This window comes from Protopterus annectens, chromosome 3.part1, assembly GCF_019279795.1.
Source record: "Protopterus annectens isolate FY-2018-M chromosome 3.part1, PAN1.0, whole genome shotgun sequence".
In the NCBI taxonomy this organism is placed as follows: domain Eukaryota; kingdom Metazoa; phylum Chordata; order Ceratodontiformes; family Protopteridae; genus Protopterus; species Protopterus annectens.
Genome location: NC_056732.1, coordinates 1,337,035,289 through 1,337,060,894, shown reverse-complemented (window position 1 = coordinate 1,337,060,894; position 25,606 = coordinate 1,337,035,289). Strand labels below are relative to the sequence as shown.

The 25,606-nt window shown below is 40.4% G+C and overlaps 1 protein-coding gene across 2 annotated transcripts in view; it reads left to right on the top strand.

The window, feature by feature from the left end:
• SGK3 (serum/glucocorticoid regulated kinase family member 3) overlaps positions 1-25,606 on the top strand; it is a 3,149,190-nt gene that overhangs the window by 382,362 nt on the left and 2,741,222 nt on the right. For both annotated transcript variants that reach the window (XM_044067369.1, XM_044067370.1), the window contains exon 2: positions 1,150-1,258. The gene's annotated coding sequence lies outside the window, so the exon portion shown is untranslated. The remainder of the gene's footprint in view (positions 1-1,149; positions 1,259-25,606) is intronic.

The window sequence follows — 25,606 nt, the reverse complement described above, 5'->3', positions numbered from 1 at the left end:
ACAGTAAGACGTTGTCCTGTTCAATTCTCAGCTAGAGTGTCTTCTGTGTGGATACATGCGTGAATGGGCGTACCTTTGTTGAAGGTTGTGCGTCACGGCCGGCAACCCGGCACTTAAAAATCTACTGCCAATCATTAGCGGACCGGAGTTCCGCTGTGGTGACCCCTAACCGGGAAAAGCCGAAAGACACAACTACAACAACAACAACTTGTCATTTATATTCACAATATCTGTTTTAAATATGTCACTGTGTTGTTTTTTTAAGAATTCTTATCACATGACTCGATTGTGATATTTTATTGATCAAATCTTTTTTAAATAATATGCACGAAATTGGTTTAGTATTGTTTGATGAAGCAGTAATAGATGCCACGAAAGCGCTCACAGTAAACGTTCAAAACTTCTATTTTCGGCTCTGTTATATTTTTATATTTATAATCAGCCTTGGGTTGCTCTACCAGTATTTCCTCTGCTTGATCATCATTTTGGTTGTAGTGAGTTTTACTGCAAGAACTGGTGAGACATTTGTTCTCCTCATTGGATTTACTGTTTCTTTTCTTCAAGTAATTTGTACGTTTTAAGTGCTTTGCTGAGCTGTAAGTCTGTTGTGTGTAGTCAACCCTTGCTCAGTGAGCCATTGCCCCCAGGTGTCTGATATGACTGTAAAATCAAACTTTTGAATGGATGGGTGTGTTAAAATGTCATTAAACAGTACAGAATCGCATGTTTGAACTGTCCATAGCAGCTGTAGTTGTGCGGGGTAGCTGCCTCCATACCAGGATGTTCTACCTTACACCTAGTGCATATAAAATTGGTATGTTTCCATATAACCAGCATTTCAAGCTTGCTTTTGTTGGAATATATACTGCTACCGGGCACTAATAAGCATAAAAACTATGCTTAGTTACCTCCCCTTTCTAAATCACAGCGCACCATTTTAGCTTACAGTGAACCTAAGCTACCACATGCTGCTAAACACCTTTTGATTCAGGCCTGTAATACGCTTTGTACTGAAAACCATGTAGTTTCAGAAGTATGTTAAAAAGCATATTGTAAATGCGATAACAGAGAGGGCTTTTTCATTTTGAGATTTGTTGCAAAGACCGTTTAAAAACAGCAAAGCCATTTTAATCATTGTTTTTATTTCAGGTTTTATGGGGTGAGAATTATACCTTATGCAGAGGCCACCTTCACAGTTCACAGCATTTCCAAGGACTAAATATCAGAATAATAAAAAATGGAACAGGAACAATAACAAGTGAGTTAAATTTTCTTTTGAACACTGACTGCTATGCTGTTTCACTGTGTTGCGGTTATATCTTTAAACAGAAGCATTCCATAATGGCAAGTGTGAGACCATTTGTGCCAATAAAACGATCCGTTCATGTCACATAAATGGTTGCTTTAGAGTTGCTATGGGAAACTAATACATTTTAAATTTGATATGTCAGATATGTTCTGATTATTTCATTTATTTACCAGTTAAGTGTACTCGGCAAATGACCCCTTTTTTTCAGATGTGACCTGCACCTTAGGTAGGGCAACATTCAATGAGAAAATCAGAAACATTGTAAAAATTACAAATCCATAGTGAGCCATTTGGAGATGTTTGCACAAAGTTGATAACAGAAAGGCAGTACATTCTGTGTCGCATCCTACTTGTATGAAGCATAGCTGACAAATCTACCTAATTGTTGACTGTTTTGACTCCTTACTAATGTTACGTATGACTAAAGTAGAAGTGTAAACAAATATCAATACCAGACAGGGTCGTTGTAATTGTAGAGTAACAAACCTCTCATTTTCATTTTGGGACCCGACTCCAAGGCTGAAGGCCTCATTGTCTCTGGAAGTTCTATTATTCCACAGTAACACCCACCCTGGAGGGTATTGTCATTTTTAGAAAATAGGCTACCTATTTCATCACTTAACATGGTTTTATTGTCTTCACTGCATATGTTTGTATTATAAATAAATATATAGATTTTTTTTTTATCTGTTTTGATGTCAGTCCTTCACTGGTTATATAGTTCAGCTTAGAATCCCAAAACAGCAACTGTTCGAAGAACCACACAGGGCAGTTGTTTGAGTGAGCAGGTTCTCTTTTAAAAAATGTCTACATTTTAACTTGCACTCAACACATTTATAAAGTATTACATATAAATGTCATAACGTGCTCTTCTTATATGTTAGCAAACATTATGCCTCGAATATTTTTCTTTGCTATTTTTCTTCACTATCAGAGCACTATTCACTATGAAATACAAAGCTAAAAATGCAGTTTTAGCTCTTATCACATGAACAAAATGCTGCTTTGTACTTGAAAAAGTCTGCTGTTTCTTATCTGTCTTATAAAGCATTTTTGACTAACATTGTGGAGATTATATAATTATTACTTTGTTTTCTGAAAACAAAAACACCTGAAATGTACAGTTTAACAGTGTATAGTGTCTGTACTTTGCTTTTTTCCTTCAGGATTCACTTGATACTATAGTGTGTTCTTAACTTGTAGCAGTATATTATGTGAATTCAAATACACTCTATAGTCAGGGACTTGGGGACACATGTATAGAGTAATCTAGCATTTGACCATCGTGTCTATGGCACTGAGAAAATCATTCTGTGTTGTGCAACTTATAAAGACAGGTAAGGTATTTAAGCCCAAGGAGACATTGTTCCACTATACTCGGCAGTCGTCATACCTGTCATTGATTACAGTGCTCCCTTTGGTGTATATACCAGGCACATCCAACAAGTGGAACATCCACAGAAGTTCCTCACTAAATGAATGCAGGGTGTAAATAACATGCCCTATGCAGTCCACCCCAAAGCCCTTTCCCTGCATTCTATCTCCTATAGGCTGTTGAGGGGAGGTCTATGCCTGGTATACAAGGCATTGTCATACCCTACTCTGATGGACCTCCTAAATATCTACAAAACAAATAGCACCAGAATTACCTATTGTAAAGACTTGAACCTTGCCTGTCATATACATAGGACCTGATGGATAGACTGGTATTTATACCAGAGACTGCTCCTTTTCTAGAACAGGCTCCACATCCATGTGAAGTAGAGTTCCTCCCATACACAATTTAAGTGTAACTTGGACAACTACATGGGACACCAAAAATTCACCCCTGGTTTGGCACCTGTCTCTAATGGACACAGACAACCTGTAAATGGTTCATCCCCCAGGCCCCTGCTTATAAAATTTTAATCTCCTAAGCCCCAGCTTACATACCAAGGGTACCATAACTTGCTACACTTAAGGCTTCAGTGATCATTAGCCTAATACATACTTATGCACCTGTGAGCCTATTATAAACTGATCAGGAAATGCAGGCCACATTAAGGTGCTAATGCTTATTTGCATACTCATAATAACACAGCTTCAGCTGTTGAATGTTACTGCTATGGTTAAACTGTATGCTGAAATGTAAAGCACAGACAAACACTTTGAAATAGCAGTGGTCTGGTATAATGTTTTTAAGTAGAGGTCTGGTAGGTCTGGTATAATGTTTTTAAGTAGCGGTCTGGTATAATGTGTTTAAGTAGCAAAGCAGTAATTTGTATTGTTTCCTTACCATTAATAAAGATAATTGTTTTAACATAAGAGTACTATGAGTTTTTAATATTAATATCATACATAGGAATATTTTTAGATATATTGGGGATTTTGACTGATTTTGTTTTGTAGCATGATTAAAGTAGGAACTGGCAGTTATGAGTTTAAACAAGAAATGACTGTGAAGCAGAATGTATACTGAGGTGAGTATTTTGCAGCTTAACAGTAGTGTTTTATTTCTGCATACATTAGAAGTGCATAGTTTACCTTTAATTTCCTTCTCTGACTCAAGCACCCATAATCTGATCAGAAAATGCAGACCATATGAAGAGTGTAGTGGTATCTGAATCCACATATTACACTTAATTCACTCTAGTATAATCTGTACGTTCATCATAAACAACCCCTTTTCCTGCTTTTCTACATGGGGTCAGTTCATTGCGTCAGCTGTCATAACCTCTGTCAAATCATTGCTACTGTCTTACGTTCTTCAACAGTCATGCCTGACTGTCACAAGTCTTCTATCACACAATTCATCTGTCTCTTCTCTGGGCATCCTCGTTTCCTATTATCTTCTTCCTGCCTTTCCCAAATCTTCTGCACCAAATCATGTTCTACTTTCATGCAGATTTGACCAAACTTACCATAATCTATTTTCCTTGACTTTCTATGCAATTGGAGATACTTTGGCTTTTGTTTTGATGTCTGCATTTCTTCATCTGTTTCACAGTGTGCATCCTACCATTCATCTCAAGCTTTTTCAACTCCTGTGCCTTTCCTGCCCAGGTTTCTCTGCCATATGGAAGTGCTGGTAACATCACTGTTTGTACACTTTTTTTCAGCTTCTTTGGCATTCTTCTATTGCATTACCGTTGTCACTCCATACCATGATGAGTACCCACAGGAGCCACTTCTCCTCTAACTCGCCCAGCATCTATATCACATCTGCCATAACTTCATCTGTGTGTTGCTTTCTCTGACTTCATTTTCCTTAGTGCCATTCTTCTTCCTCTTCCAGTGTAAGCTGTTCATAAAGCAATACAGCTGTTTTGGAGACTTCCTTCAGAAGCTGATACAAGTGCTGCTTCCATTTGTCTTTGATGTCCTCTGGACTGGTGAGCAGATTGATGCTGGCATTTCTTATGACCGGTGTCTAATGACTGTCGTCTTTACAGCTTAGTCTCTATGTTGACAGAGTAATACAAACTGAAGGCACTAGAGACTTTAGAACAGCATCTTTGTTGTATGTCTGTTTTCAAATAACAGATGAACTGCATAACATGTCTACAGTATCAATAAAGAATAATGCATTGGACGGACCTTTGAGATGACTATGCACTGAGAAACAGGTTGATCAGTGGTCTCCCATTGTGAAAACAGTGAAGTTGGTAAAAACTTTATTTATGTGTTTATTTATTTTAAAAGTGATCTATTTTGGCAAAATTCAGTTACTGACTAGTATTTTCATTGTCTGGATACCAGCATGGAAAAATTGGAGAAAGTGAGTGAAATGAACCAAAAAAGGAAAATAAATAGCTTTGACTGTGAAGAACCTTACATATCTGTTCATAAAAAACATTTAAATTGCAGCTTCAGTGCAAGTGATGGCTTCCAGTAATTTAGTGGAAAAAATAAATCAAATGCACTCAAGGGTGTTTAAAGTAAGTGAGATACTAGGGAAATATATAAAGTCAGATGACAAGAAGTTGAAAAAATACAGGAAACGTTTATTAGCTATTAAAATGAGCTGATAAAACTACAGAAATCAGAGGATGAAATGAAGGAAAAGTGTGGATGAATATGAGGATTCTTAAGAAGAACCATTCAGAAATAGTGGAGTATGAAGACAGCATGCAGAGAAAAACTGAATTATTTGCTATACCAAAGAAACTGGAAGGAATACACTTTAGTAATTTTACAGAAGTACAGATGAGCAACGGGACTGGCGTTTCACAGCAGGGTTTGTTAGTTGAGAGGGCATCATTCCTCTCAACCTCTTAGTGCACAACATATAGACTAAGCCTAAAATAATGGGGGGACAAAGGCCAAAAAATAGGCACAGATTTTAAACATTGCTCTTAAAAACTGAGAAAGTTGTTAGAATAACAGGATATGTGTTAGCAAACATTTTCTGAAGAATGTGAAGCCTGAAACTCAGACATTTGTTATTATTTACTGATCTCAATCATCAGTGATGTGTTAGAAACACAAATTTTATGGAGTAGACCCAAAATATGAGAGAAAGATCTGGGCATTTTGTGAAAATCGGGATAGTTGAAAGGTACAGAAGGCACATTTTGTGTATGCTCTAAATCTGGCCTCTAGAAAGCATCTGAGACCTATAATAGTAAAGATAAAGATTTAATCATAGCAGCAGAAGGAGCCACTCCTGGGAAAACTGTTAAAATTGTGGATGCCAGAGTATTTGTGGAAAATTATTATTTGGTGTATACTAGGCGGAAGAGAAACAAATTTATCCCAGCATTTAAGGGATACCAAGAGGCAGTTGTGAGAGTTAAATTGCTATGTGTTAATAATATTTGTCCTGGATGTTCAAAGACATTTTATTTTATTTTTTATTTTTATTTTTTGCTGCAGAACAGGCTAAGGAGGAAACAAAGTTCATCCAACACAAATTAAGCCAACAAAATAAAGGGACTCTACTTTTCAGTGTTCTGGCAATAACAAAGCCAATAGAGAGACTTTGTCAGTGGAATATTTTCCTTTGTCCCAAAGGAAGATGGTTGAGCAATTAAAAAAAAAATAGGTAACAAAGAATCATGAGTATCTCTTACTTGAACCAGAGACCAATTTGGTAGCTGGAGATAATCAGGAAGACCAGCAACAGTCTAAAATTAAGGAATAATGGAAAACTGCAAAGCATCAGCCCCATTAGATATAGTTTAGACGCATAAACTGTGGTTCTTCAAGAACTGACTGACTTAAAGACTAAAAGTTTGGCTGGGTTAAACTGGTGGAAGAATTGTGATGCATACACACAACTTTGTCATTAATGTTTAGAAGGTCATTGAAGGGACTGAATAAGTAGTAAAACAGTTTTTGTTCCTATTTGCCCCCAAACTTCATGAAGTAAACTGCATGTTATACTGTAAAAGCAGTCCTGTATAGTATATAGTCAGAGAATTTTAAAATGCGAGGTGGAAGAGTTTTATCAATTACTGCTATGTGTGCTAGTGGTGTTTATGAGAAGTAACAATTTTGTCACTTGTTATGTATCTAGGTTTTACACTGTAAGAAGTTAAGAAAGATTGGAAAGAGGCAAGCTAAAGTTAATACAATGTTGTGATCTTGGGCTACTCGGTGGAATGTAAAAAAAAAATGTACTCATTATTTGTTTGTCTTTGTTTATTGGGAAAGTTTGATTGGGAAATACCCATTTTTCAGTTTTCCCATTTGAATGAAAATATAACTTTCCTTGTTTTGTAGAGGTGGATGTCTAGGTAAATGTTATTTATTTTATTTTACTGTATTTACTTACCGGGAAAGTCCACTGGGACTAAAAGAGCCCATTTTCAGTGGAGACCCGGGGAGAAAAGCTCCAACAAGAACATAGATGCAGAAAAAATGTAAACATTAATTGGTGCAAAAGTAGAAACAGTGTTACACACAGTGATTACAGAAATATATACATAATATATACAGAATATATACATAAAAACAGGTATCTAGTTGGTTTGATTACAGTAATATTACAGAGAATATACATTAAAGCAGGAATTTAGTTGGTTGCCAGATTAATTCAATCAGAGAGGTATAAACTGAGATATATTAATCAGTATTACTGTACCATATCAACAAGTGATGAAAAATAAATATGGCAAAAGTATCATCTGTCACTAGTAGCAAAAAGCATAGAAGTTTAGTTATCATATAAATATACTTAGTTTAAGCTGTAGAAAATATTTTTAAGCAAATGTGTTTGAAAAACTAAATAAAATTATGAAAGGCATGGGAAATAGTAGCTGTTTTCTGCATTTGCAAACTTAATCATGAAAGGTCTGAACTGTGTATTCTGAGTAAAATCTATTAGGGTTCTTTTTTGCATCTGCAAGTTTACTAGCCATTTTCTCTGTTAGCACCTGCTTTTAGCTTGAGATAGAGACCACACGAACAAGCAATTAATCATGAGAGGTCTTAACAGTGAATTCTGAATGAAATCTACAAGATACAATTCAAGGGGCATTGGCAAAGTAGATCAGTGAACTTAAATGAAGTGAATTGAATTGCTATATAAATGTTCGCTTTCAGAGCAGGTATTAAGTTGTGCACTTTTTCATAAGGCTAAAAGTTAATATTTACTGAAGCTAGTTAATATTTACTGACACTTTTTAAGTTGTTCACATCTGGGAGGAGAATATAGATTAGACAGGAATAAACAGTAATCTGTGTAAGTGAGAAGAGAAGCTCTAAAGTGCAGTAGTATGGTTAACCTTACCTTTACAATGGTAATGTCAGTGAGTGTAGCTATCGATTTGAAACGATTGCTTCTATTTGGAGGGATAAACTTCCTTTCTAAAAGCCTATGTAGTGTTGTGTGTTGTGAGCCAAAAGAAGATGGGGGCTTGGAAATGTATTTAATTTTTAGTTTCTTGATTTTTTTTTTCTTATTGAAACAAAATCCTGGGGAAATGTGGCAAGGGTTTGAAAACAGAAATGAGAAGAAACAACTACATACAAGTGCAGCCTGTAAAGCATTACTGAGAGTGTCAGTAGTGCTACAGGCTTGCCTGGAAGACAAAAAGACTATGGATTCTATTCCTACTCCAGGTGATTGGATTGCTGACATTGTATTGCAGCTTTGGTAGAGTGCTGCACTACAGAGTGTTGCCTTCTGATGAGATGTTAAACTGAGGTCCTATCTACTTGAGTTTGTGGTACCTCAGTTATGTGTGGAAGATCCCAGGCTACCTGTTGAAAGGAGTAGAGGACATTCACTGATGCCCTGTCCAAAATTACCCCAGTAGTATACATATCACCTCAGACCCCCCTGGAAAAGTCATCAGCCTTGGGGGGATTAACCTAATTAATAACGGATAAATAAAATAACTTTACTGTGTGCATGTAAGCTGCAAGTTGGAAACATTTATGCAAAAGGACTGTCATGCATTAGTGTGTGGGAACAGTAGCTTCACATGCCACTTTATTAGTATTAATGTGGAATATAAATGGCAACGTGTAGCGAAAAACAGAGTATTGCGATTTATTAAGAAGTGTGGGGTGCAGATAGCAATGTTAACAGACACATTTTGTATAGAAATGTGCATATGAATTTGACCAAGAAAGAATTTCATGATGAAAATTCAGCAGAATATCTGGGACAAAGGAAGAGTAGAGTAATAATGCAGATTGCAAGACCAGCTCAAGCAGAGAAAGAATATGGAAAAATGGTGGTGGTAACATGTTATTGGCAGGGGAGGAGGATTATTCTGGCTTGTGTTTACATTCCAGCTAGAACTGCTGTTATGGCACTTAGAAGAATTTTGGGAGAAAAGTTTTATGGTTGGTGACTGGAAACTGATTTGCAATAGTGAGGCATTATTGGAGGACCTAGAATAGAAAATATAGCAAAACAGTGTATCATTCTGAAGAAGCCTATAAAATATTTGGTAATGAACACAAATTCAATAGCAGGAACTCTTAACAGAATTTGCATACTATTCCTCAAGATGCAATAGCTAGGCAAGATGGGATCGACATTACTTTTCACAAGATCATGTATATTCAGATGAAAGCTTTGAGACCCATCCAGTAATTATATTGGGTCATGGATGAATACTAAGCTAAAGATACAAGGTAATGATAAAACAATGATAAATTGGTTCTTCCATACTTGTCTTTTAAAGAGAAGAATTTAAGGAATGGGTAGTGGATATGATTGAAGAGTTATTGGGGAAGGTAGAAATTACTTCAGAAGGGATAGCTAGTGAGTAAGATAAAGTAAAAATTGTGTTTAAAAACATGGTAGAAGCATGAGAAACAATTAAAAGGAATTTATTTAGAGGGGCTGGCAAGTGTCAGAGTACTGACATATCGTTACATTGAAATTTAACATAAAAGTGACTGGACTCGCACCTGCCACCTCGCCCTGTCATAGGACTTGCATTCCATACTATTTTGTACTTATTAAGAGTATACCATATTGACTATATATTGATTGTAAGTATTTGTGGTTATTATTTCTTTATGTGTGTGGGATTTCTTCATCACTGCCACTGAAAATGGGTCTTTCTGAATAAGATCATCCTGTTAAATAAATGCAGATGAATTAAATAAATAGTTTACAAATTTAGGATGCTCTTTGTTTTTAAATATTGATTTGATAACTGTGCTTATCAGTAGTCTTGGTTAAGATACCATGGTACAAGTTGGAGCATGTATTTTGTGTGTGTGTGTGTACATGTATGGGTCTACTTCACTTGACCTTAAACTCGTTTGACTGACACCCAATTCACCTAAATTTCATTTGACTGACTCCCAGTTCACCGACATATAAGACATAGACTTGTTGTGGGTTTTCCTTCACCTGTGACTTGCTTTTGCTAAAAAGAATTACTGTAACTTAGTGCTGTTAGAATTCAGATAGTCATGCAGAAAATAGTGTTGTAGTGTTACTAAAGATGGGTTTGTCTCTTTACATTTTTTATGGGAAGTATCTAAAGTAATTTGGCAAATGTTTTGTGCATTTCCAGCAATAGTGGCAGCGTGTAGAGTACTGTAAGGCAAGTTAAAGGTATATGCCCTTTCCCCACTGTAGTGTGATCCTGGAGTTAGTATATATAATTAGGGGGGTGGGGGCGCAACCCCTCCCCGCACATTGGGTGGTGTGGGAGGCATAGCCCCCCACCTAGTTTGGTTGTACATTGTCCCGTTTCTGTTAAGAGGGTAAGTAAGTAGTTTTTAAGTTCTGGAAAGGGTTAGTTATTGGTGTTCTAAGTGTGCTTGTCTATTGTTTAAGATTTAGTATGTTGAAATTCAGCATTGTAATCTGTCAGTCAAATAATATGTTCTTCGTGTTTCACTGTTGCATCATCACATCAGGGTTATCTGCTTGCAGTAGACCTCAGTCGGCCTGATTATCAAAGTCTTGGGTCCTGCGTCGATTGCTGTTTCATCTTCCATGATGTCAGGTAGTCAGGGGTATAAAGCATGCAGCCGATGCCATTACATCAGTCTTTCTTGCTGTGCGGTGCCTGAAGCAGAAGCAGTTCACAAGTGCCGGTCATCTGACTCCTGAATCGTTTTAGAGTTTCAAAACTGAAATCTTCAGCTAAAGCTAAGTACCCCGTTGGGGAAACTTTTTCTTGATCTAAACCGATGTCAATAAAAGTCAATAATTGTATTTCTTGTGGAAGACAAATACCTCATAAAGAATTTCATTCGTACTGTATTCCTTGCCTAGGCCCTGACCACGACGTACCTCGCTATCGGTTTTGTGCGTTATTTAAACAATGAACTATTTGTCGTCGGTATATTTATGCTTCTAAATATTTTGGTACTCTGTTCAATTATCCAGATATGGCTTCAGTAAGCCACCCAACTACCGTCATTCTGAAAAAATGCAAAGATAAAGGCAGAGGCAGGCCGCCTAGGTCCAAAGCTGCCAATGACGCTTTTCCTAAGCTAGTCGCCAGTTTGCCAGTATTCAGTGAGGGGCTTTCGCAGCCCCTGATACCTGCTACTTCAGATTCGCAGGCCTCTACTGAGACCCATTCGAGTCCGGTATGCCGAGAGATGCTTCAACTGTGGAACCTGCGGATGTCTCTACCTTGGATGGGTCTGGAGCCATTGTGCAGGCACCAGCTTCTGCGGGTGTATTCAGGCCTACTGACTTGCATATTAAACTGACGCCATCTTCTTCTTCAAGTCCTAAAACTCGATCCATGCCTAAAAAAATGATGCCCAGACTGTGTGGCCAGGCCTCTATGCCTAAAAAACAAATTATAAGAATGGCTGAAGACCTTATTACTTTAATCAGAGGAAGCCAGCCTTCCCCCTCTGAGAGACCTAGAACTGAATTTTGTTATGATTCTTCTGATCAGGATTCTGAAATTTCTGTTTCTTCTGATGACCAGGCTTTACCCTTATCTACCTATGAGGATTCTGATGCAGAGGACTCTATTCCCTCTGCTTCCCCTCCAGAGGATTTCTCTTTTGGTGAAACCTTGCATACTCTTAGGGAGCATTTTCACTGGGAAAGCCAGGATTACTCTGATTCTAAAAAGAGGCTTAGGGATTTCTTACTGCTGCCCCAACACAGGCCTTTAGCTATCCCCCCTGTACTGGACATTGTTGATGATGCCTTTAGGGAGTCTAGCTTGGCCCCTGACTCCTTACCTCCTGCTTCCAGAAAACCAGATAGATATTACAGGGTTCCTGACTTTCACAAGTTCCTTTTTAAAAATCCTACTCGGATCCTGAGACCATTTCACGGGGACCCAAGGGCATAAAGGCTACTACTGCCAAAAATTCTACCCCCTCTGATAGAGATTCCAGGGCGCTGGATAGATGAGGTAAGAAGGTATACACTTCTGCAACCTTGGCCATTAGGGCCTTAAATTGCCAGTTTCATATGTTAAAGTATCAGCAGCATATTACTGGATTGCTTAAACAGAAAATGATGTTGATTCCTGACTCTGCTGAAAATAAGGATTTACAGGATTTAATGCATTCTCCTGAACAAGTTGGAAAACATACTTTGCAATGTGGTTTTTATTCACTAGAGGCATCTTGCGGGGCTGCTGTTACTGGGTCTGTACTTAGAAGGCATGCTTGGCTTAAGGAGCAATCTTTGCCAGACCATGTTAAAGCTAAATTGTTGGACGCTTCCTTAAACCAGGACTGCCTGTTTGGCAACAAAGCAGAAGAAGTACTTAAAAAGATGGAGGGAAAAGCTAAATATATGCAAACTGTTAAAGATTTCCTGCAACTACAGTCTCCAAGATTTAGTAGGCATTGGCTCTCTAAGAATTGGTCCTTTCCTGCCTCTTCCAGGCCTTCTCAGTCCAAACCCAGAACCAGCAGAACACTCAGGCTTCAGTCCCAAGGTACACACAGGACTAAGCAGTGGGGGGCTCCCCCTTCCAAAGCAGGGAGTAGTAAGACCCGCCCCCCCTTTATTGTAAACTGCCTCAATGACTTAACTTTAAAACTTCCAAGCCCTTCTCAACTGACTGCTCCTTTAGGGGGGAAAGATTGCTCTGCAGGCAAAAAACTAGGAACTCATTACCCAGGACAAATGGGTTTTAAATATAGTTTCCCAAGGATACAGATTCCACTCCCACAGTTTACCAACCCCAAACGGTTAGCCAGATCTACCCCTAAATCAAGTGGGCAGAGGCTCAAAAGTAGGTTATCTCTCTCTTAAGTATAAGGGCTATTCAAACTGTCCCAGAAGAGGAAAGGGGACAAGGTTTCTACTCAAGACTTTTTTCTGGTGCCCAGAAAAGACAACTCCTGGCGTCCTGTCCTGGATCTATCTATCCTAAACACTTTTTTGGTGATCCCAAAATTCAAGATGCTAACTCTTCACCAGTTGCTTCCTATGCTAGGCAAGGATGCCTGGTTGGCAACACTGGATTTAAAGGAAGCCTACCTGCACATCCCGATCAGGGAATCTCGCAGAAGATACCTACGCTTCAAAGCAGGCTTCATGCATTATCAGTTCTCTGCACTGCCCTTTGGCTTATCTACTGTGCCCAGGGTATTCACAAAGTGCCTAGCTCCAGTCATTGTATTTTGCAGGCAAATAAATATTTAAATATACCCATACCTGGATGATTGTCTAATTCAGGCAGAAAGCCAGGACATACTATTGAATCATCTGGCATTTGTACAAAAAGTGCTAACTTCTCTAGGGTACACCATAAACGAAAATAAATCACATCTGGTACCCTGTCAGCAAATTGTATTCCTGGGAGCAAGCTTGTACACAACTTCCCAGATGGCTTTCCTCACACCAGAGAAATAAGTTCAATTGACAGCTTACTTCAAACTAATGACCACAAAGACCCTCCTATCTGCAAGACAAATACTGCAAGCCTTGAGGTTCATAGCCTCCTGCATTCTCCTAATTCCGTATGCAAGACTGCATATGAGGAAACTACAATGGTATCTAAAAAGCTTATGGTGTCAACATTCTCAGGATCTAGAAGCAATGATTCCTATCATACCTTGCCTACAGTTAGAGTTCCTTTGGTGGGCAGAGGCCTGCCACCAAAACAAGGGACTGCCATTCACTCTAACTCCTGCCGCCCAAATCCTAACAACAGATGCATCAGACTATGCATGGGGGGCTCACCTGGCAGGGAGGTGCATTCAGGGCAAATGGAACCTAAGTCAAATGCACTTGCATATCAATGAAAAAGAAATGCAAACTGTACAGAATGCTCTGACAGCCTTCAAGGACCACATTCTTCCAGGACAGTTAATGGTAAAGACGGACAACACCACTGTTATGTGGTACATAAACAAGCCCGGGGGGAACCCACTCATACCCTCTCTGCAGACTAGCCATGGCTCTGTGGAACACAGCCTTGAGCTACCAAGTGCACCTACATGCTCAATTCCTGGCAGGAAAGCTAAATACACTGGTGGACGATCTAAGCAGAAATCTCATGGACCCACATGAGTGGAAACTGGAACCAAAGACATTCAACATGTTGATAAACAAACGGGGGAGCCCAGAGATAAACCTGTTTGCCTACCCCCAGAACTACCAATTGGACAAATTCTGCACAAGGACTCCCCACAAACTACCTTGGAAAGTGGATGCCCTGTCCTTCACCCAGAAACATCTATCATTTTATGCTTTTCCTCCTCCTCTGCCTCTTCTCTCCAAGGTACTACTAAAGATCAGACAGGACAAACCATGGACGATACTGATTCCACCAGACTGGCCACGCCAACACTGGTACCCCCTCTTGCACAGTATGTCACTGCTGGCATCATGGCACCTGCCTCAGACCCCTGCCCTGCTATCCCAGTAGAAGGGCCAGATTCTGCACCCTCAGCTTCAAACCCTGAACCTGGCAGCCTGGCTAATTACCTGATCTCTCCGTTACCATCCTTCAGTAAACAAGTGTTGGATGTTATTCTGGAGGCAAGGAGGCCTAGTACTAGAAAATCTTATGCTGAAAAATGGAAAAGATTCTGTTCCTGGAACCAAACTCATGGGATGAGCACATCAGCGCCCAATTTACCTCAGATTCTTCTATACTTAACTGAGATGCTTCATAAGGGCCTTTCTTTTTCCTCCATCAAAATTCATGCCTCAGCCATTTCAGCTCATCACAACACAGAACCACCCCTCTTCTCTCATCCACTGCTCAAGCAGTTCCTCAGAGGGGCCAATAACTTAAGACCACCCAGGAGAGCCTCTACTCCAGCCTGGGACCTTAACTTTGTATTGGAAAAACTTACTCTACCTCCTTTTGAGCCAGCTGCAAATGCAAGAAATTCTTTGCTTGGAAGACAGCCTTCCTTTTAGCCATAACTTCAGCAAGAAGGGTGTCTGAATTACAGGCCCTTATGGCAGTGGAGCCTTTCATCAGCTTTCATGCAGACAGGGTATCCCTCAAGACCAATCCTTCCTTCATGCCCAAGGTAGTATCCAGTGTGGCTCTTAATCAGTCCATTAATTTGCCAACCTTCTTTTCTAATCCACAGAACAAAGGGGAATGGATACTGCACTCCTTAGATGTGCACAGACAACTTAGATTTTACTTGGACAGAACTAAACCTCTCAGGAAATCTGAACAGCTGCTGGTGGCATTTGCTGCAGGGGCAGAGGGGAAGGCCATTTCAAAGCAAACCATTTCTAAATGGATAGGCCATTGCATTCATTTCTGCCATAAGCACCATGGAAAACCTATCCTACAGGGGATAAGACCACATTCAACAGGGCTGCATCTATTTCTACAGCTTTTCTCAGAGGTGTCCCTACCAGGGACAACTAGTAGCTGCTACCCAGAGTTCTGTACATACTTTCACCAAGCATTAGCATTTACCAATGTTCTCTAAATCCAGAGCTGGTTTTGCCACTTCAGTCTGACAGGGCCTTATAGCTGGTCCTACTGCTATCTAAATTCCTCCTCCCATCCTTAGCTTTGGGAATCTACCCAAATGAGATGACTGAAACAGTGAAACACGAAGAACATAGTACAGTTGTGTACACTTACCATAAATGTAGATATTCGAGTGTATTCACTGTTGCAGTCCTGGTTACCCTCCCTCCAGCCCCCTGACTTCTTTTGGCTATACCTCTTTTCCTTTTTACTATGCTTAAAAGCTTTTTGGTGTATTTGCCTTTTTGTTGGAGGTATAAGCTTGTATATATATTTAATTGCTTTCCATTAGGGGGACACCTGACATCTGGGGCAAGAAAAACTGATGTAATGGCGTCGGCTGCATGCTTTATATGCCTGACTACCTGACGTCATGGAAGATGAGACAGCAACCGATGCAGGAGCCAAGACTTTGATAATCAGGCTGACTGAGGGCTACTGCAAGCCAATAACCCTGATGTGATGACTGCAACAGTGAATTCACTCTAACATCTACATTTATGGTAAGTGTACACAACTGTACTTTGTCAGTCAAATGAAATTTAGGTCAGTTGGGTGTCTGTTAAATGGGTGTCAGTCAGATGAGATGTTCATCGTGTTTCACTGCTGCAGTCATTACACTTGGGTTATCCTGCCGTCAGGTGGTCCCGCAGTCGGCCAGAGTTCCAAAGTCTTGGTCCGGCGTCGGTTGCTGTCGCTTCTTCCCTGACGTCAGTGCGTCAGTGGTATATAAGATGCAGCCAACGCCATTTTCTTCAGTCTTTCTTGCCGCGCGGTGCCTGAAGCAAAGGCAGTTCGCAAGTGCCGGTCGGCCGACTCCTGAGATTTCAAATTTGATTTCAGATCCGAAGTCTTCAATAAAGCTAAGTACCCCGTTGGGGAAACTTTTTCTTGCCTCAGACTGATGTCAGTAAAAGTTAATAACTGTATTTCTTGTGGGAAGCAAATGCCTCATAAGGATTTTCATTCTTACTGTATTCCATGCCTAGGCCCAGATCACGACATCACTAGTTGTCGGTTTTGTGCTAGATTTAACAAACGCACTATTAAACGTCAGTTTGATTTTGCATGCCATTATTTTGGCCGAAGGTTTAATTATACCATGCCATTGGAACAACCGACGACCGGAATTCACAAAAAATGCAAAGATAAGGATAAGGACAGGCATCCAAGACCCAAAACGGACGACGAAACCTCTTCTAGGCCAGTCACCGGTTCTCAGTGAGGCACTTTCACAGCCCCTGACACCCGCTACCTCAGAGCCACAGGCCGCAACCGACTCCCACGTGGAGTTGCCTAGGCCTCTGGATACTCAAGGTGTTGGGCCTATGGAGACTACCCTTCAGATGGGTCTGGAGCCGCTGAGCAGGCTTCGGCTTCTGAGGGTGTTTTCAGACTTACTCAACTTACCATTGCATCTACAGCCAAGTCTAAAGCAACTTTATAGACAAAGAAGCAAGTACAGCATTCACCTGGGCAGGCCTCCATGCCTAAAAAGCAGATGCTCAAAATAGCAGAAGACTTAATTACTCTGATCAGGGGTACCCATCCCCCTCCTGATAAAAGGACTAGGCAGGATACAGACTACGATTCCTCTGACCAGATTGCTGTATATTCTGACTCCTCTTCAAACCAGGAATATTCCTTACCCCCCTATGAGGACTCTGATGCTGAAGAATCTATTCCTTCAGCCTCTCCTCCTGAGGATTACTCTTTTGGGGAAACATTGCACACCATGAGGGAGCATTTCCATTGGGAAGGCCAGGATTACTCAGAGTCCAAGAAAAGGCTCAGAGATTTTCTTTTATTACCTCAACACAGGCCCCTTGCTATTCCGCCAGTGTTGGACATTGTGGACGATGTGTTCTCTGAATCCAGTTTAAATCCAGATTCTTTACCCCCTGCTCCAGTCAAGCCAGACAGGTATTACAGAGTCCCTGACTCACACAAATTTCTTTACAAAAACCCTGCTGCTGACCCAGAAACTATTTCCCAGGGTCCTAAAGGGGTAAAGGCCTCCACAGCCAAAAATCCAGTTCCCTCGGATAGGGATTCCAGAGCATTAGACAGATGGGGGAAAAAGTTTACACCTCTGCAACTTTAGCAGTGAGGGCTTTAAACTGCCAATTTCACATGCTTAAATATCAACAATATCTACTGTCTCAGTTAAAATAGAAAATGAGTACAAGTGCAGAACAACCTGATTTTAAGGAAATGCAGGATTTATTGCATGCAGTTGAGCAAGTGGGAAAACATACTGTGCAGTGTGGTTTTGATTCATTAGAAGCTTCTTGTAGAGCAGCAGTTACAGGATCAGTGATTCAAAGGCATGCTTGGTTAAAGGAACAAGCCTTACCAGATCATGTCAAGGCTAAATTATTAGATGCTCCTTTACAACAAGATATTTTATTTGGTGTTAAAGCTGAGGAGGTTTTAAAGAAAATGAAGGATAAGGCAAAATCTATGCAAACAGTGAAGTATTTCTTACAGGTACAGCCACCAAGATTTAGCAGAAATTGGCCTACTAAAAATTGGCCCTTTCCAGTGTCAGGCAGGCCACAAAGAGGCAGATACAGATGCCCAAGAGGCAGATCTCAGCCCCAAGGATCTTACAGGCCACGACAGTGGGACGCTTCAACACCCAAAGGAGGTGAGGACAAGTCACAACCTTACAGGAAACGATCACAATGACTTTCCCCTTCCAATGCCAAACTCTACCCTGTTGGCAGCTCCCTTAGGGGGGAAACTAGCACTTTTTTCACAAAAATGGCAAACAATCACCCAGGACAAATGGGTGCTGAATATTGTGTCTCAAGGTTGCAGGTTACACTTTCACACTTTACCAAGGTTAAAAAGAATGCCAGACCTGCCACAAAATCAATGGGCAGAGGCACAAAAACAAATTACAGCCCTCATGGACATGAGAGCTATTCAGAAAGTACCTCTGCAGGAACAAGGACAAGGTTTTTACTCAAGACTCTTCCTGGTACCCAGAAAGGACAAAGTCTGGAGACCCATTCTAGACCTTTCCACTCTAAATACTTACCTGGATGTTCCGAAGTTCAAAATGTTGACACTACAGCAGCTCCTTCCCATGTTGGGCAAGAAAGCTTGGCTTGTTACTTTGGACCTCAAAGAGGCATACATGCATGTCCCTATCAGACAAAATTGCAGAAGATACCTCAGATTCATAGCTGGTTCAGTGCACTACCAATTCTCTGCACTGCCCTTTGGCTTATATACTGCACCCAGGGTCTTCACAAAGTGCCTGGCACCAGTAATTGCATTTTGCAGACAAAAAGGAATTCAAATATATCCATACCTGGACAACTGCCTGATTCAAGCAGAGAGCAAGGACATTCTTCTAAAGCATCTGGCGTTTGTAAAAAAAAAGTTATTAAGTTGCCTAGGGTACACAGTAAATGAAAAGAAATCAAAACTAGTGCCCTCACAAGAGATAATATTCCTGGGTGCCAGCTTAAATACAACGGCCCAGATGGCTTATCTCAAGCCAGACAAACAAGGACAACTGACTCAGTATTTTCAATTGATGGCAACAAAGTCCCAACTCCCTGCAAGAAAAAATCTGCAGGCCTTGGGATTCATGGCATCCTGCATACTTCTAATTCCATATGCCAGACTGCATATGAGGAAATTACAATGGTACCTAAAAAGTGTTTGGACTCAACACTCACACAGCTTGGAAACGGAAATACCACTAATTCCCTGCCTGCAACAGGAGTTTCGATGGTGGGCACAGGCATGTCACCTCAATAAGGGTCAGCCATTTATTCTACCCACAGCCAGACAGATTAACAACAGATGCTTCGGATTATGCCTGGGGAGCACACATGGCAGGAAAATGTATTCAGGGCAAATGGACCACAGACCAACTACATCTACACATCAATCAGAAAGAGATGTTGGCTGTACAAAATGCCCTAACAGCTTTCAAGGACCTTCTGCATCCAGGACAATTACTTTTAAAGACAGACAACACCACAGTAATGTGGTACATAAACAAGCAAGGGGCACTCATTCTTACCCCCTATGCAGACAAGCCATGACCTTGTGGAACACAGCTCTAACTTATCAAGTTCATCTACAAGCACAATTCCTGCCAGGAAAGAAAAATACTCTGGCAGACGAACTAAGCAGAAACATCATGGATCCTCACGAGTGGAAATTAAATCCACAAGTTTTCAGCATGGTAATGCAAGCATGGGGGTGCCCGGACATAGATCTGTTTGCCTCCCCACTGAACTGCCAACTACAAAAATTCTGCCCAAGGACTTATCAGACACAAGCATGGAAAGTGGATGCTCTTTCGTTCAGCTGGAAAGGCCTGCACGTTTATGCCTTCCTTCCTCTGCCTCTCCTTTCGAAGGTTCTCCTAAAAGTCAGACAAGAAAACCACAGATGATACTGATTGCTCCAGACTGGCCATGCCAACATTGGTACGCAATCTTAAAGAACTTAGCTCACGGCCCACCTTGGACTTTGCCTCAAATTCCACACCTTCTGACTCAGCAAAACAATCAGATCCCGCACAGTCAGCTCAAAACCTTATCCCTGGCTGCATGGCAGATTCATTAGCCAAACAGGCAACACCTCTCTCTAAAGCTGTTATGGATGTCATTTTGGAGGCCAGGAGGCCTAGCACCAGAAAATCTTATTCAGAAAAGTGGAAGAGATTCTGTGCCTGGAACCAGGCTCAAAGCCTTGACCCTTTTGTCCCTAACATTCCTCAGATACTACAATATTTAACTGAGATGCTGGACAATGGGCTATCCTTCTCATCCATTAAGATCCACGCTTTTGCCATCTTGGCTCATTACAACACAGATCCTCCTATTTTCTCTCATCCGTTGCTAAAGCAGTACCTCAGAGGGGCTAAAAACATAAGACCGCCCTGGAGAGCACCAGCACCTACTTGGGACCTCAACTTTGTCTTGGAAAAACTAACTTTACCTCCTTTTGAGCCAGCCAGCACAGCAGAAATAAAATATATATCATGGAAAACTGCTCTGCTACTGGCAATAACCTCAGCATGAAGAGTCTCAGAACTACAGGCACTAATGGCAGTGGAGCCCTTCATCATTTTTAACCAAGACAGGGTTTCCTTAAGAACAAACCCTTCATTTATGCCTAAGGTGGTATCTAGTGTGGCTCTTAACCAAACTATTCACTTGCCAACATTTTATCCAAATCCCCAGAATAAAGGGGAGAGAATTCTACATTCCTTGGACATACACAGACAATTACGCTTCTACTTGGACAAAACAAAAGCTTTCAGGAAAACTGAGCAACTGTTTGTATCCTATGCTGCAAGATCACAGGGAAAGGCTATTTCAAAACAGACCATTTCAAAGTGGATAGGACACTGTATCTGGTTCTGCTACACACAGCATGGGAAGCCTGTACCATCTAACATTAGACCACATTCTACCAGGGCAACTGCAACTTCTGCTGCCTATCTTAGAGGAGTACCTACCAAGGACATTTTGGAAGCTGCAACTTGGAGTTCAGTGCACACCTTTACCAAGCATTACCACTTGCCTCTTTACTCCAGATCCAGAGCAGGCTTTGCCACTGCAGTGCTGCAGGGCCTCATAGCCACACCAAATCCTCTGTAGACCCAGCCACCCTGACTCAGCTTTGGGATTCAACCCAAGTGTAATGACTGCAGCAGTGAAACACGAACATAGTACAGTTTTGTACCTACCATAAATGTAGATGTTTGAGTGTCTTCACTGCTGCAGTCCAAGTTACCCTCCCTCCCTCCATCCCCTCTTTCTTAGCTGGGACTTACCTACACTTTTCTACCCTATACTACCTATGTGGTGTATTTGCTGGTAGCTGAACTTTTCATTTTATTTTTCATATATGCTTTATTAGCAATATGTATTGCCTACCTATTTGGGGGCACCTGACATCTGGGGCAAGAAAAACTGAAGAAAATGGCGTCAGCTACATCTTATATACCCCTGGCACACTGACATCAGGGAAGAAGTGACAACAACCGACGCCGGACCAAGACTTTGTAACTCTGGCCGACTGCGGGACCGCCTGACGGCAGGATAACCCAAGTGTAATGACTGCAGCAGTGAAGACACTCGAACATCTACATTTATGGTAGGTACAAAACTGTACTTTGTAGGTCAAGTGAAGTAGATCCGTATATATATATATATATATATATATATATATATATATATATATATATATATATATATTGCACACACACACACACACACACCCATAAATATAAATATATATATATATATATATATATATATGTATGTATGTATATATATATATATATATATATATATATATATATATATATATGAATGTATATATATACATAATGTCTGTGTATAACTATATACATTATATATAAATGTACACACACACAGACTCACACACGCACACATTCATACATGTGCCACACAAACACGTACACACACACACATGTATATATATATATATATATATATATATATATATATATATATATATATATATATATATATATATATATATATATATACATGTAATGTGTGTGTGCATGCATGCATACCAGCATGAAGAACATCTTGGGTCAAAAAAATTTCAGTCATTTGCAATTTCAACAAATAGAGTGCACCTCATATACACAGACACGCGCACATATACTTAAACATGAGTATATCAATACATATATAATTGTATAATTATTTATTGACATTTGATTACTGGGAAAGGTTGACTGGGTATGTACCCATTTTCATTGGAGGATTGGGTAGAAAAGATCCAAAATATTATAAAAGCATTTTAAAAACAACAATTTACAATTTTATCTAGCTCGTGTTACCCAGATTTCAGAGAGACTTGACAATGGAAATTTCCAAGTCTCTCTCAGGGGTACTACCAGCAGATGTCCAGAAGAAAGTGAATTCCCATTTGTCTACCCTCTAGTCTTTATCCATTGTAGCCATGTGACTGCTCCCAAATGCAGCTGATGTACAGGTAGGGCTGCAGGCACCAGCATTTCCATTCTCTGGAATGCCTGGATACACATCTGTGGCTTTGCAGAAAGCTTCAGGACAACTTTCATTAATGACCCTTTGATAAATTCAGTCTGTTCAGACCAAAATTTAAAGAAACACTCACCAGGAGTCAGCAGGGTAATAAGACTCTACAGTAGGCATCCACTTCTCCACACCTCAGAGATCGTACTGTAGGAACCGGCAAGCTGGAAAGAGGATATGATTCAGGAAATCACAGAGCCCTTATCAAAAAGGAACTGGAGATGGACTCCCTTGTGGCAGAGAAGGATGCAGCAATAACGGACATCGTCCCAGGGTCAGGGATGGACTGCAGAATTGGGGCTTTCACTGACCATTCTTCAAGAAGCCTTTTCAGTGTCCCTTATGTGTTACCCGACTACTGCACTCTGGAGGCAGTTGAGGGATGCTTATCTTTGCATCTATGAGCCTGGCAAAACATAACCACAAATTCATGGGTGCTAAACATCATCTCCACAGATTATTCTGTACCATTTTTCCTTTCCCCTGTCAAATGGAAAAGAGTTTCCAATGTCCCACCCAGTCAGTGAGAACTTATGACAGCTGAGCTTCCCAAGCTGCTAGAAAAAAAGTCATCCAACTGGTCCCCTTCAGACCAACTAGAATCCAGAATTTACTCACAGTTCTTTTTAGTACCCAATGTAACAGGAGGTCTCAGGCCCATTATATAGTAATTTGTTTCAGTATGTCAGCCAGACAAAATAACAGATGTTCACTCTACAGTCCATTTTGCCAATACTGAGATAAGACAATTGGATGTGCTGGGTAGACTTGAAGAACACATATTACCATGTGAAGATCATGTGAAGATAGAGAAGCATTTGTGGCAGTATCTCTGTTTCTGTCTGGGAGCCAATCATTATCAGTTCGGAACTCTGTCCTTTGGACTCAACATAGCCCCCCTGTGTGTTCATGAAAGTTATGGCAATAGTAGCACTACACATTTTCCCATACCTTGACAAATGGCTATTTACAGCTGCAACTAGCAATCTCTCATCACTCCACCAGGACCTATTACTCCAACTGTTTCAGGATCTAGGGGTCACTGTCAACATTTACTCCACAGAGAAGGTCAAGCAAGTACGACAAGGGTGCAGGGCCAAAAAACAAAATTGCAAAAAAACAGAAATGGCCAGCACTCCACATCAGCAATTAGCTACACTTTATTCCATTTCATAAATGTTTAAAAAAACATGTAGAGGCATTCAGTAAAAGCAGTTCAGTAAAGGCAAACTGGTTTTGGCTAAAAACTTTTGCCGGTTTCTAACATTGAAGAAGGCTTTTGGGCGAAATCGGTTTGCCTTTACCAAATTGCTTTTATTGAATGTCTCTATATGTTTTTTAAACGTTTATGAAATGGAATTGTTACAAGGCTGACCATTTGTTCTCCCACAACCAAATGCCATGGTGACCACGGATACCTCCCAGATTGGGGGGGGATTATCTGGGGAGGACGGTCCAAGGAACCTGGTTTGCAGACAAGGCGAACTTGCATATCAGTGTGCTGGAGATGAGAGCTTTGCTTCTCTCATTTCAAGCATTTTAGGCTTCTCTTCCTCTGGGAACGGTTGCAATTCAGTCAGATGACATGTCAATAGTCTGGTACATAAATAAGCAAGGGAGAGCCAGGTCGTACCCTCTGTGTTGAGAGCCTGACAGAGTGTGGCAGTGGGCAATCTCCTCCATCAGTTTTCTCATAACAACACACATTCCAGGGAACTCCAGCATGATACCAGACAAATTGACCTAGTCTATTCTCATGAGTGGTCCCTCAATCCAAAGGTAGTGGAGGACATTTTCCACAGATGAGGCCACCCTTGCTGCACCCTTTTTGCTTCTCCCCTAAACAAATGCAGCAACTACTTTGGCCAGATCCTCCCACTGGGGGAGGATGCTCTCACTAATGATTGGCCCCTGGTCTACTTTATGCCTTTCCCCCACTTCTCCTAATCTCCACGTTCATTCAGAAATCAAGCAGGTTGAAGAGAACAGTAATCCAAATTTGATGAGGCCAGAATGTGGCAATGAGGTTTCCCTTTCTCTGGCCTCATCTTCAGAAGAAGCTGTGGATTCTGGAAAGCTTTCCAGAGCTGCTGTCACACCCAACAGGAATGATTCATCCCAACCTCTACAATATCAAGCTAACAGCTTGTTTTTTCAAGTTCCATTAATTGCCAGGCAACCTGTCCTCTCCTTGCCAGTCAAACATATTCTATTGTCTTCTCATAAATTGTCTAACCAAAAGATGTACAAAAGTAAATGGAAGAGATTTGTAATTTGGTCTCAACAGTGTAATGTAGATCCTATTACAGCCCCTGATCACTTTAACTTGGATTTTCTGTCTCATCTTTTTAATGGTGGAGTGTCTGCCTCCACAGTCAAAGTTCAATTAGCGGCTATTTCAGTTTTCCGTGTTAGAGAGGATAATTTGCTTTTTTTTTTTTTTTTATAAAACATAATTTTATTGATTTACAGAAACAGAGGGAAGAATAAACATGTTACAATAATTAGTGTAATAGTTTTACATAAAAAGTACAGGTATATCGAAAAAAATAACCTATATACATAAGTGCCAGAAAAAAAGAAAAGAGAAACAACACCATTTACATATTTGTGAATTTCTGTTGAGCCTTCATGTAATATGCTACAATGCCCTTGAATTTATTAATATAATCCTGTAGAGGGGAAGTGATTTGGGTGTCACGTAATTTTCTTTCCCAGATCCATTTACCAGGATAATTACTAAGAAATAGGTGAGTCAGTTTATAAGCCAAAAGTATGAAAGGTAAAATGAGATAACTATAAGAGTTTATTGTTACTCTGTGTCCAAGAGCAGGAAGATAAAGTCCCATAATCTTTGATATGTTGCCCTTTTACAGGAATTAGTT